Here is a 12,735-nt window from a genome sequence, read left to right as displayed (position 1 = left end):
TAATCCCAGCACTAAGAGAGGCTGAAGCAGGAGAGTCAGAGGTTCAAATCCTACCCAGGCAGCTTAGCAAGACTCTGTCTCAAAATAAAAAATTAAAAAAGGTCTGAGGATATAGCTTAGGTTGAAGCCCTGGGTTCAATACCTAGCACCTTAAAAAAGACAAAAATTCTTAGTTAAACTCGGCCATGCTCCTGTAGTACCAGCTACTCAAGAGGCTGGGGGAGGAGGATCCCTGGAATACACAAGTTCAAGACCAGCCCGGGCAACATAGCAGGACGCTGTCTTTTGTTTTTGTTTTTTTAAATGTATTTTATCTTTGCCACATTCCTGGAAAGGGTAGTGGGAAGTAGGAAGGATTATACTCACTTCATAGCTGTCTGTGGGGAAAAGCTGAAAAAGAAGGAGCAGAAGTGCAACGTTTTAGAGAAAGTAACCTATGCAGAGCCACTAGGAGGAGTAGGGCTTCCTGGAACCTGCACCTCCTCAAGAGCCCTCCTCCCTGGATCCGCTCACCTGGAGACATTCGAAGCCATTTCCCTACCTCTGAGCTACACCCCCAGCCTAATGCGTGTGACCTATTGATAAACCTGTTCTGAGGAGAAAAAATCTGTGAGCTTGGGAATCTCCCTCTAGCTCAGAGAGTCCCTGACACAGAGTCTCTTCAGGCCACGAGCTAGACTTCCGGAAAAGAAAAGAAAAATTCAGGCTACTGTGGAGGCAGGTTTTCAAGGTGTCTAAAGGTTGTGGAGCCCTTGTTCATGCCTGGCAGCCTCAACTGTTAGGTGCAAGACCCACGGGTGTTCCTACTGCCTGCTACTCATTGTGCACACTGGCTTGGATGGATGAGGAATGACTCTAAACCCCAGAAAACGACGAATTGGCTTGGGTTAAATTTTGCTGCATAGGGAAGATACAAGATCAAAAGGATCTAGAAATATGTTTTACAATTCTTGGCTGGTTTTACAGAGTCACTTTTGCTAAAGGTGACAAACTCTGCTCCTAGACTGAACTAGGGCTGAGCGCTAGACAGGGCCTCACCATTCAGGGAATCTCTGGGTAGATGGCTTAACTCCTGCAACCTCAGGGTCTCCCTCTGCAAAATGGGGATACAAGAGCTTATAGGATTGATCTGTAAGGATCAGATAAGGTAGGGTGGAGGAAAGCGTTCCCTGAGATACAAAGGGCCTCATTAATGTCAGATCATGATTTCCTTGATACAGTATGAAGAGGAGGATAAAGTGTGGAGACCCTGATTACATTTTTAGCCTTCCATAATCCTTCTTCATATTTATGAGGGTTTTAAAAATCATTTCTCCTCATTTCACACTGGTTTCAAATGGCATTTGTCATTATTTGCTCAGCATTGGTTTCTAATGGAATAGGATAAGTAACTGCCAGGGATAGATAAGAGGTCAAACGCCTAAATCCAAATTAGAATTAAGCACACACAGAAGATCCTGACTTCTCTTCCTGTTAGTAAACTTCATGGAATGTAGAGCAAATTTATCTCCATGTTGGTTGTCACTCTTGGTAACTTTTAAGTGAGATGAAAGTCAGTTGTACACCCTTTTGCAAAGACATTATTTTCCAGTGTATTCGAGGCTGTTCAAAGGGGTGTAAAACTTTGCACAACTCCCATCCATAGAATCTTCCAGAAACAGATGTGGGAACTGAGGGCTTTACAGCTGGTGAGTGGAGCACTGGGTCTGGAGCCCACTTCTACGTCTGACTTTGCCTCTCTTGTAAAGAAAAACAAGCCATCACATAAAAAATAAAAATAGCAACAATGGCAGCTAACCCTATGTGCCAGGTCATTTAACCAGAAAAAAAAATATTTTTTTTGGAGCATTTCTTCACTGAAGTAGCCCAAATGAGAAACAGTATTTTTTCTTTTCTTTTCTCTTCTTTTCCTCAGTTGAATGACACTGCAATCCGAAATCACAACTCGGGTATAGGTTCCTGGTGGTGCCCGCTTCCTCTTCTAGTTTGTTTAGTCACTGACTTGATTCCTGTGGGCCGCTCGGCGCTGCCAGCAGGCTCAGCGCGCCACTGCAATGCGGGAGCTCCTCAGCTCCCGGGTAAACAGGTAAACCAAGGGTGGGCTGGGTTTCGTGGGCGTGGGGCTGGGGTCGGAGTTGCAGTCAACTCCCCTGAGACCTGGCAGGGCTCGAAGAGGGCTGGGCTGCAGTCGCGAACTGCAGCGTTTTTGTTCCCTTTCTAGAAACCAGCTGTAACACCGGGTCAGAGCGCATTCAAATGAGCCACTTTGAAGGAGCGGCGCCCAGGCCCCAGGCCCCGCTGTGAAGGCCCCGCGGAGGTCAGGGCCGGGCCGCGTGACCGCCTCCCGCGCTCGCTCGCCAGGCCCTGGGCGGCCCAGGTAAGGACCGGGCGGCCGCGCGTCCTCGTCCTCGGGGCTCGGCGCGTCCCACCTGCCCCGCGACTGCTTGCCGCGACGCGGACAGGTTGCGTGGGACGGGGCGGCCGGGATCCGCGGCGGCTCCTTGCGTCCCGTGGCAGGGCTCCGGCTGGGTCTGTGGCAGGACACAGCCCGAAGGGGGCCGGGCGCGTGTGCCCAGGTGGAGCAGGTGCCGCTTCTGGGGCCCCTCTCCCCGACGTCTGAAGTGGATGTGTCTTTGAGCGAGGAGAGAGAGAGAGAAGGAGAGGTGAGGTCCCCACATCGCTCCATCCAGGCCGATTTTCTTTTTAAATTAAATTTATTTAACCTTCAGCTAAGGTATCTGCGCTCCTAAAACAACAGGAATGTTGCACTGGCCTCTCGCCAGCGGAGTCTCAGCGAGCTGGATAAAATTTCAGTGCAGACTTACGGGAAGTTGCCGGCGTTGGGAGTAAAAATCTGGTTTGGTGAGTTTAAAGGAAGGGAGCAGACAGAGACAACCTCGCTACTGTGCGCGAAAGGCCGGGCCGCGAGGGCGGCGCAGCGCGAGGGAGGAGCAGGAGGCGCGCGGCGCGAGGAGCGCTCGCCCTGCCCGGCGCTCGGCGGAGTGACGGCTCCGAGCCCCACTCGGCTCAGGGAGCAGCCGGGCCGGCAGGGCTGTCCTCCTCGCGGGTCCCCCAGGTTAGGAAAGCCGGAGCCGTCGCTCCCCGGCTTCCCGGGGGCCGGAACGCAGGCCGAGCGATCTGTGGCTTTAAGGGGCGCGGTGGGGAGCTGCTGGACACTCCTTATTTTTGTTTTACATTAAAAAGAGGGCGGCCGCGAAGATGTGGTAGGTTCCTTCTAGCCGTGCGAATTGCTGCTGGGCTGTGAGTGGTCGTCTCTGCGGCGGGCACCGCCACACCCTTAGGGAAAGGTAAGGTGGTCTCCAGTCCTCCTCCTGGCTACTGCCCTCAGTCTTCTGTGTGAGGACCGAGTTTTCAAACAATTTTCTCTCCCTTTTTCTTGGCGCTTTAAGCCCTTATCTCCCTCCTTCCAGCGCCTTTCTTCGGACTCCGATGTAGTTGGTGGAAAGTAAAGGCATTTATAAATATTTTCAAAGCGTCGGCTTTTGGAAAAGCAGATACCATACAACCAGACCCGTCGTGTTTCCCGTAGCTATGTCTTTTTTTCATAAAAGAAACCGGGCTTTTTTTTCACCCTTGAAAACACATTATTGGGCCGCCTGCGGGCACAGGTGACTTTTGCGCCTCCTGAGGAGCTTGGGGACGTGTGTCGAGTGGAGATGTCATTGACTTGTTAACCGAGGCTGAGGGGGGTCTTCCGCAGCAGTTCACCTCCGAAGGTGACACGGGAGGCCTACTTTGTGTTTTTAGTTAAGCATTCAATCTGTAGAAAAGGACAGGGCCTGCTAATTTTGACAGCTCACAAATCTGCAGCCTCTAGGAATTTAAGAAAGCAGAGAAATCTAATGGAAGTAGAATTTTTCAAATAAAGTACTCTTTAAAGTTAGGTAAAAGTGCAGTGACTCCTAGCTACTGTCCCAAGGTTCTAGGGATGTAGCCTCTTTCCTGAGGTTTATCAAAGTGACAGAAAGAGTCCCCAAGGTACTTACTTAGGGGCCATTACTAATTAAACTCAAAGTCAAGCGAGTTTTTTTTTTTTACCCTGGTAGTATTCTAATGACTCACTTCTTTGGCAGGAATATAGATTACAAATGTGTTTTTTAAACTTTTTAAGGCAAAGACAGGAAAGCAGAGGATTAGCAACACAACATGAAGGTGTTGTTGCAGGTTTGGGCACAAAAGGTTGGCAATTAAACAGAGGCGTTTGAGAATTGAAGGTGCAGATTCTAAAAGGTAAAAGGTTGTTGGGCATGGAACACCTAAGCAGGGGAGAGAGTAAGACAGTGCTTGGTGAAGAGTTCGTCTTGCTATGGATTTAAGTAATAATTTGACAGATTAATAATGTGATAGTTGGAGAAAAAAAGGGAAAACCAACCCAGTCTGAAAAGGAAGTGAGAGGAGGGAGGGAAAGAAGAAGATAATTCGGGGTTTTGTATGTTTTGTGTCCTTATCACTGGTCACGTTGTTCTATCTTTTTTGTTTTGTTTTGTTTTTGAGGCAGGGTCTGACTATGTAGCCCAGGCTGGCCTCAGACTCTCAGCAGTCCTCCTCCTTTGGCCTTCCAAGTGCTGAGATCACAGGCATGCACCACCCGCCTGGCTTTTCTGATGTCACACTAGGCTTCATTGACGTTTTAGGACACTGCATCCTGGGAGAACAGGAAATTAGAATTTTCTCAAGTGCCTAACTTCGTGATGAACTTTCAGTATTTATCAAATGAAGAAATAAACTGACAATTAGAAAGACACCTGTCTAGCTCTGCCATTCACCTTTCTTACAAAATGTTTGAGTTTGCATTCCAAATTTTATATGTGTGTATATATATAAAAATTGGGAGGGAGGGCTGTGCTGAGAATGGATCTAGGGTTTTATGCAAGGTAGGCTAATACTTGGTCACTGAGCCATACCCCACTTAACTTCATTTGATCAGGAATGTCTCCCCCCAACCCCTGTACCGGGAATGGAACTCAGGACCTTGTGCTTACCAGCCAGGTGCAGTGATAAATCCCAGGCCCCCAGGAGTTTTTTTTAACATACTCTTCTTTTTTTTTTTTTGGAGACAGGGTCTCACTATGTAGCCCAGGCTGGCCTCAAACTCAAGGTGATCCTCTTGCCTCAGCCTCCCAAGTGCAGGATTATAGGCATGCATCACCTCACCCAGCTGAACATATTCTAAATATGAATCATTCTGAAAATTTCTTATCTTCTTTTTAATTATTGCCTCATCAGAAGTTTGTAGGATTGAGAATTCAGCATCATCACTTTATGTCAATCTCTACAGTTTTAATAGGCTATATATATATATATATATATATATATTTTTTTTTTTTTTTGGTATTGGGGATCTAACTTGGGACGTTTTGCTTGCAAGGCAGGTGGTGGAACCACTGAGCTAAATCCCCGGCCCATATTTTTTAATACTACATCATCTGTATCTGTTTTTGAGATGGGCATCTCACTATGTTACCCAGCCTGGCCTTGAACTTCTGAGCTCAAGCGATCCTCTTCCTCAGCCTCTGAAACATATTTTTGTTTGTAGACAAGGTCTTACTATGTAGTTCAGGCTGGCCTTGAACTCACTTCGTAGCCCAGGCTGGCCTCGAACTCCCCATGACCCTCCTGCCTCAGCCTCCTGAGTGCTGGAATTGTAGGCATGTGCCACCATGGGCAGCTTTGGAACATATTTTTGATTCCCTACTTCACTGCTGTAGATTAAACTTGCAAGTATTATGCTCAGATCAGTTGGTGACACTGAGGATGAAAAAGGTGGAAAACAAGGAAGCTCTGAGTTCCTGGACTCTTGGTCTATGCACTTTCTCTAGGTTTGAGGCCACTTAAGTTCCTTTCCTCACAGTAAACCCTTCTTTCTGGCTTAATAGTGATCATACCTGCTCCAGGCAACGATTTGGGGAAAGGCTAAATAGATGAAATTATTTTCTTATAACATGATTGAATTTGCTTTCCAAATATATCTTTCTTTTTCCTTTTTTCCAGAGCTGAGGGTGGGGGCCAGGCCCATAAGCAGGCTACACCGGAGCTCTACCGCTGAGCCGGAACCCAGTTCCCAGACCCCACTCTTAGATCCAGAGTAGAGCATGTCCCGAATGATTGGGCTTTAACTGCCACAGAAAGATGTCTGCCTGTGTCGGACAGGTTTTCACTCTGCATCTCCAGTCCTGTCCCCCAGCTTTTCAGGAGAGGTCCCATGCTGGTAAGGGGAGGGAGATGTCCTTAAAGTTGGGCCCAGATTCAAGCGAAACCAGGATTCTGTTATTTATCCTAAAGTATTCGTGATCTTGACAAAAAAAATCAAAACTTACTCTGAAGAGGGCTTAAATTGGGGATTCTTAAGACTTATTCAAAGGCTGTTTTGCGCGATGTAGAATTTGTGTACCAAACTTCAGTGAAGTTACAAGGAAGTCATTGAATGCGGCTTGCAGCACTTGTCAGATTGATTCCAAGCTAAAGGGTGGGTTGGACCATTCCAACTCCCAGCTGATGAAGAGATAGATTATTCCTCTCAGCCGCAGTTTCTGTCTTATGAGGATGTGGATTTTCTGGTTGAATATCCTCAGAGGTGTGTGTTTGTCACAGCAGCCACCTGCTCAGAAGAATTGTTTCAGAGAACAATTGGGTACAAATTTGGCAATCCAGAGGTGACTTGGGTGACAAGATAAGAGCCCTCGGACCCTAAGAGCACTGGTGTAGAGATGATAATAAGTCATTGCTCCCAGGCCACCTCAAGTTGTGGCAAACATCTCCTGCTGGAGAGACTCGGGGAAGTGGCACCCTGCCACTTGGTGTGTGTGGTCCTGAGTAGCCCTATCCTAAACCCTCCTGAGCCCCGCTCAGCTTGGTTTCTGGTTAATTCTGTTTCTCAAAATCATGCAGCATCTGTATGGGCCAAGGAGTGGGGGGAGGTGTCTTCCCCTTCTCATCTTTTGCTCCAAAAATGGTTTAGAAAGGAATTTTCCAGTGAAAGTAGAGTGTCTGCAGCAATAAACAGCCAAGAGACAGGTGAATTCTGAATGTGCTAGTGCTGTGAAATTGGCTGGAAAGTTCACCCGGAAGGTTGTGGCACCCTCAAACTACTGAGGTGAGCTGGCAGCCTTGGAGATTTATCTGAGGCCTCCCCATCCTCTTTGTGATTGGTGTGACCTCCTGCGCCATAATAGACACACATTTGAATGACTCCAAGATACCATCTCTTGGTGCAGCCGAAGTAAATGGATTACCGAGGCACAGCCCAGTCACCACACTCCCACCCTCTGCCTTTCCTCTACTTTCTGCAGTGATCTAAAGACATTTGATTTAAAAAATCAGAGCTCAGTTTGTAATTTACATCTAGATTACAGGCATGGTGACACATGCCTATAATCCTAGGACTCTGGAGGCTGAGGCGGAAGGATCTCTGTGAGTTCGAGTTCGAGGCCAAAATGAACTACATAGCAAGATCCTGTCTTCAGTGCCAGGAATTTAGCTCAGTGCTGCCGCCTGCCTCGCAAACGCAAGGTCCTGAGTTCGATCTCCAGTACCAAAAAAAAAATCCTGTCTTCAAAGAAAGTGCCCTGAAAAAAAAAAAAGCGCCCTGTTTTGCTGTGAATGTTCAGGTTTTGTTCATCATAGGAGCTTAGTTTATGTGAAAGTGATCCATGGGTGTGTTTAGGTGCATAAAAAAAGGTAAACTGATGATAGGTTTTTTGGTATCCCATTGGAGGTTTTAGAGTGGGGTCATTTTAGAAATTAAAAGTGCCTCTCCCTTTCTGAGGGCCATTTGGGAGAGATGGCATTGGAAGACAAAGTGCGAGCGAAGCCCTGCAAACCTTTTGTGTTTCAGAAAATTATCTATCTTTTGATCTCCGCAGATACGTGTACTTTATTTGTGAATTGCAGTCCGTGATATTAGTCAAGAAAACAATATCCAGTCTCCTATGCTTTCGATCTTTGTCTTTGGAGATGCTGTATGCTTGTGAGTCTTATGAATGTCAGCTGGCACTGACAGCTTTAACCTCCTGATTGCACTTTGCCTCGGCTCATGGCCAGTTCTGCTCCCATTCCCTGAGCAGTATGAGTGGAAGACCCTTCCCGGAGTGTGTGGGCAATTCACACACAGGTGATCAAGAATTACTATGAGTACCAGTGAGCAGTGTGTGGGCGTCAATGAATACTGGAGATGCAACTGAAAAAGGGACAGGACACTTGTACCTGACCAGGACATGCCCACCTATAAAAATTGTAATAAAAGGTATCTACTTTGAGGCTGGGGGTGTAGCTCAGTGGTGGGGCATGTGCTTAGCATGTGGGAGGCTCTGGGTTCTATTTCCAGCATGCGCACATAAACACACACACACACACACACACACATATCTACGAGGTCTCACTATGTATGTAGTTCAGGCTGGCCTTAAACTCACTTTGTAGCCAAGGCTGGCCTTGGAACCCTGGTGATCTTTCTGCCTCAGCCTTCTGTGTGCTGGGATAACAGCTGTGTACCACCACACCTGGCCTTGATAAGTATCAACTTTTAGAGCACTGTGACTTGATGCTTTTTATTTATTTATTTTAAAATTTATTTTATTACTATTTTTTTTTCGGTACTGCGGATCGAACTCTGGTTCTTGCATTTGCAGGGCAGGCAACAGAACCACTAAGCCAAATCCTCTTTCTTTCTTTCTTTCTTTCTTTCTTTCTTTCTCTCTCTCTCTCTGTCTCTCTCTCTCTTTCTTTCTTTCTTTTTTGGTACTGGGGATTGAACTCAGGACCTTGCACTTTCGAGGCAGGTGCCAGAACCACTGAGCTAAATCCTGGGCCCTGCTTTTTATATATTTAAGCATTTCATGTTCGAGAAGGAAAAAAGTACTACAGTGCTTAACAAAATGGAGATGATTTTTTCAGGTGTTGTTTCTCTTAGATCAGTTTACTTCCTGTTCTGGAAATGCCTATTTGAGCTTTTCAAGCTCAGGTAAAACATTCATGCGTCTAACAGTAAGGATCTATTTTGGTAATTATAGTAGCACTGTGACTTTTGAAAAAGTGTCTTAAATAATATTTCTTTCTGTTGGTTGTCATTTATTTTAAAAATAATGACATGGTTCTCGGTACACCAAGGCCTTGCCAAGATTAAGCCCATCTTCTCATTTGCCTTCCCAAGACAAAGTTGCCTTTGTGTAACTGCAACTGGGAGGATTTGGTGACACAGAAAGCTCAATGAGGACCTGCACCTTATTATTAACACAGGATTTGATGCTTGTTTTTTTTGTTGTTGTTGTTGTTGTTTAATTCTACTAGCTAATATCTGTGATCTGTTTCCCCATGCAGGTGATCCTAACTATTTCAGACTTGCCCGGGGAAGAATGTGGTGGCTGCTGGTTTACCTTGGGGTTTAGTTATATTACAAAAGGCTGAAGTTGCAGCGTGTTGGTGCAGGGAGCTCAGCTCTGTGGGCCGGTTTGTTCTCAGCGTAATCAGCAAAGGTCACGTGTGGAGAGAGAGAGAAGGGGTTTAGCTAGAACAGCAATCATAGTTTGGAGGAAAACAGTGACTGTTCACATTAAATTCAGAGTCCACAGCAGAGTTGCTAAGAGCAGACAGCCTTGGTTCCATGCCAGCTGTCGCTTGTTTGATGTTGCAGGTAACCCTGTTGCTCAGTGACTCAGTTTCCCCAAGTGTAAAATGCCTACTGTTTTGTTGAGTGTAGTGGTGCATGGTCAGGTATAGTGGTGCATGCCTATAATCCCAGCTCTTGGGAGGCTGAGGCAGGAGGATCACCACAGAGGTCCAGGCCAGCCTGGGCTCCATAGTGAGTTCTAGGCCAACCTGAACTACATAGCAAGAATTTATCTCAAAAAAACAAAAACAAAGTGCCTGCTGCACAGAGTTGTTATAAGAATTAATCTCTTGTATTTGCGGGGGGGTGGGGGGTGGGTTGGGGTTTTTTTCTTATTTTGGTACCAGGGATCAAACTCAGGACCTTTCGCTTGCGAGGCAGGCATCAGCACCACTGAGCGGAATCCCTGGCCCTTCTTGTATATTAAGAGTTTAGAACAGTGTAGCCAGGTGTGGTGGCACACACCTGTAATCCCAGCATTCTGGGAGGCTGAGGCAAGGGGGTCACGATTTTGAGCCCAGTGTGGGCAAGAGAGATTTGTCAAAAATAAAAATAAAGAAGGGCTAGAGGTATAGCTTATGCAAAGGCCCTGGGTTCAATCCCCAGTACCTCAAAAGGAAAAAAAAAAAAGTAAGTTTATTTATTTATTTTTAAAATTTTTTTGGTTTTTTGAGCAAGGTCTCACAATGTAGCCCAGGCTGGCCTCGAACTCTGCCGGTCCTCCTGCCTCAGTCTCCTAAGTGCTGGGATTACAAGTGTGTACTACCATGCTTGGTGGGGGAAAAGAAGTTTAGAATTATGCACCATGTAGTCTAAAAGACCTGGTAAAGTCAGCATGATGCATGACGTGTTTGAATGCACTTCAGTGTTTAAGTTATTTTTATAACTTGATTTTATTATTGTAGTGCTGGGGATCGAAGCCAGGGCCTTGTGCCTGGTAGGCAAGGGCTTTACCACTGAGGTACACCCCTACTCCCCCAGTGTTTTGATTCTTATCTTACTACTTTCCTCTGGGAAAGAATTTTCTTGTGTGAGTTCTTCTGCTGGTTGGAATCCAGCTTTCTGTTCCCTTTTTTTGGTACTGGGAATCGAACTTAGGACCTTACACTTGCCAGGCAGGCGCAGTGCCACTGAGCTAAATCCCTGGGCCCCCAGGTTTCTCTTCCTACTATCACCCATTGGCTTTGGCAGACCCTATTTTGTGAAGTTCCTTTTGGTTTTTGCATCTTAGTTGTGCTGCTCACAGAGAAAGGGTTATTCAGAATCATCAAGATGGGAAATGATGCTGTTTTATCTCTTAAGGGAGAGGCTGCCACTGTCCTGCTGAAAGTGGAGCACAGATTCTGGAGATGGCGAAGGTAAAACAGAAGTTTCTGGTATTTAAGAATGTAGCCTGGAGAAAAAAGAAAAAAAAAAAGAATGTAGCCTGGTGTGGTGGCTCACTATATAGGGACACCCTGTCTTGAAAAAAAAAGATAAAAAACAAACACCAAAAAAACCCCCAAAACAAAAACAAACAAAAGAATGTAATACATTAGCTGGGCATGGTGATGCAGGCCTGTAATCTCAGGACTCTGGAGGCTGAGGCAAGAGGATCTCAATTTTGGGTAATTTAGCAATTGAGAAAGACCCTGTCTCAAAATAAAATAAATAAATGAGCTGGGGATATGGCTCACTGTGAAGGTCCTGGGTTCAATTTGCAATACCACCAAAAGAAAGAATATAATACATCAAACTTAAGTAGTTCTTATTGGGACTTTATTGGTTAGTATTAACTAGTCATGTCATCGCATATAGTATGAGACTTTCTCAGAGCTGCTCCGTGCCTTATCTCTGCACTTACGGTATTTTATATCACTGCTTACTTTTGCACGTATGCTATTTTTCCTAGAGCATGGAGATTCAATTCCTTAGAGGCAATATTTATTTCTGAGTAATACACACATCCCTCAGATATGAGGTTTATCCTGAGTGGCTCAGTAAATAAGAGGCTCTTTGCTAAATACATTATCACCTAAAACGACTACATTTTTGTATTGCATGGATATGCATCATACATCATGTGAGTGTATATGACTTCATCTATTTTTCCACAAGCATTTTACTAAAATTCACTGGGTGGAGGAAGGAAGCAGGATGGCCCCATAGTGACCTCAGGCAGGAATGAGCCAGTCCTCTGAAAACATGGGAGGTGGGATAGGGGCATGGGAGGGGGACAACTGTCATAGTGCTCAGGTGCCCATCACTGATTGTGTGGCAGTTTCTACCTCTTCTGCTCTTTACCGAGTCACATTTGCTGAGGTTTTTCTTTTCCATGTGTTGCAAGGGCCTCGTCGTGCATGCTAGGCAGCTGCCTTACTCAGCATTGAAAGGCTTGGGAAAAATGCATCATTATTTTGTTTTTTGAGACAGGATGTTGCTATACATGAACTCACTATGTAGCCCAGGCTGGCCTCCAACTCCTGACAATCTTCTTGCCCTGGCCTCCCAGAGTGCTGGCATTATAGACATGCGCAATCATGCCTGGGTTCTCCCTGACTTGAACACCCTTCTTTTATTGGTGTATCAATGCAACTTAAGAGGTAGTGTCTGCCACGGAGTAGGCACTTCATAAATACTTACTGATCGAATGAGTCGAACATCCAGGCTGTTACACAGCACAAGTACAGTTTGACTGCAGCATCAGTGTGTGCTTCACTGAAAATGCATCTTTGGGTACATCTTTGGGTGAATATGGGGTTTCTCCAGCCCTTCTGGTTGTGCTCCCTTCGGTCTCCCTACTGTATTTTCTGTGCCACACAAGCCCTAGCTGGAGGCCAGTGAGTAAGGAAGGAAGGAGGTAAGGAGCAGGCAGGGCAGGGGTGCAGATGTTGCAATTACTTCCTCATTTCCAAATCACAGCTCTGTCTTTGGCAATCTTTTTGTGATTTCCATCTCAACGTGGGGCCCTCTGCTGTGAACCAGCCCTGTGAATTGCATGCCCTGCAGATGATTACACTTGACTAACTCGTGTTACCGTACTGTTTATAATTTTTTCTATTATAGTTCAATTATAATTAATGATTCTTTTGAAAGTTACTGTCGTCACGTACTTTTCCACTATCTCTTTT

General features: G+C 45.8%; 1 protein-coding gene across 6 annotated transcripts in view; it reads left to right on the top strand.

Annotated features, from left to right (window-relative positions):
* Positions 1–2,241: 2,241 nt before the first annotated feature.
* Positions 2,242–12,735, top strand: part of Rbm47 (RNA binding motif protein 47) — a 157,105-nt gene continuing 146,611 nt past the window's right edge. For 2 of the 6 annotated variants that reach the window (XM_087187508.1, XM_087187501.1), the window contains exon 1: positions 3,032–3,308. The gene's annotated coding sequence lies outside the window, so the exon portion shown is untranslated. Of the gene's footprint in view, positions 2,378–2,997; positions 3,309–12,735 lie in introns of those variants that run through there. The other 4 variants (XM_087187506.1, XM_087187504.1, XM_087187502.1 and 1 more) reach the window with 4 other exon arrangements.

The sequence above is a fragment of the Heterocephalus glaber genome, unplaced genomic scaffold (assembly GCF_053883595.1).
Source record: "Heterocephalus glaber isolate CG9 unplaced genomic scaffold, H.glaber_assembly_v1.0 deba00001509, whole genome shotgun sequence".
Classification (NCBI taxonomy): Eukaryota; Metazoa; Chordata; class Mammalia; order Rodentia; family Bathyergidae; genus Heterocephalus; species Heterocephalus glaber.
Note: the sequence above shows the minus strand (reverse complement) of the source record. Positions and strands in the feature narration are given on the sequence as shown.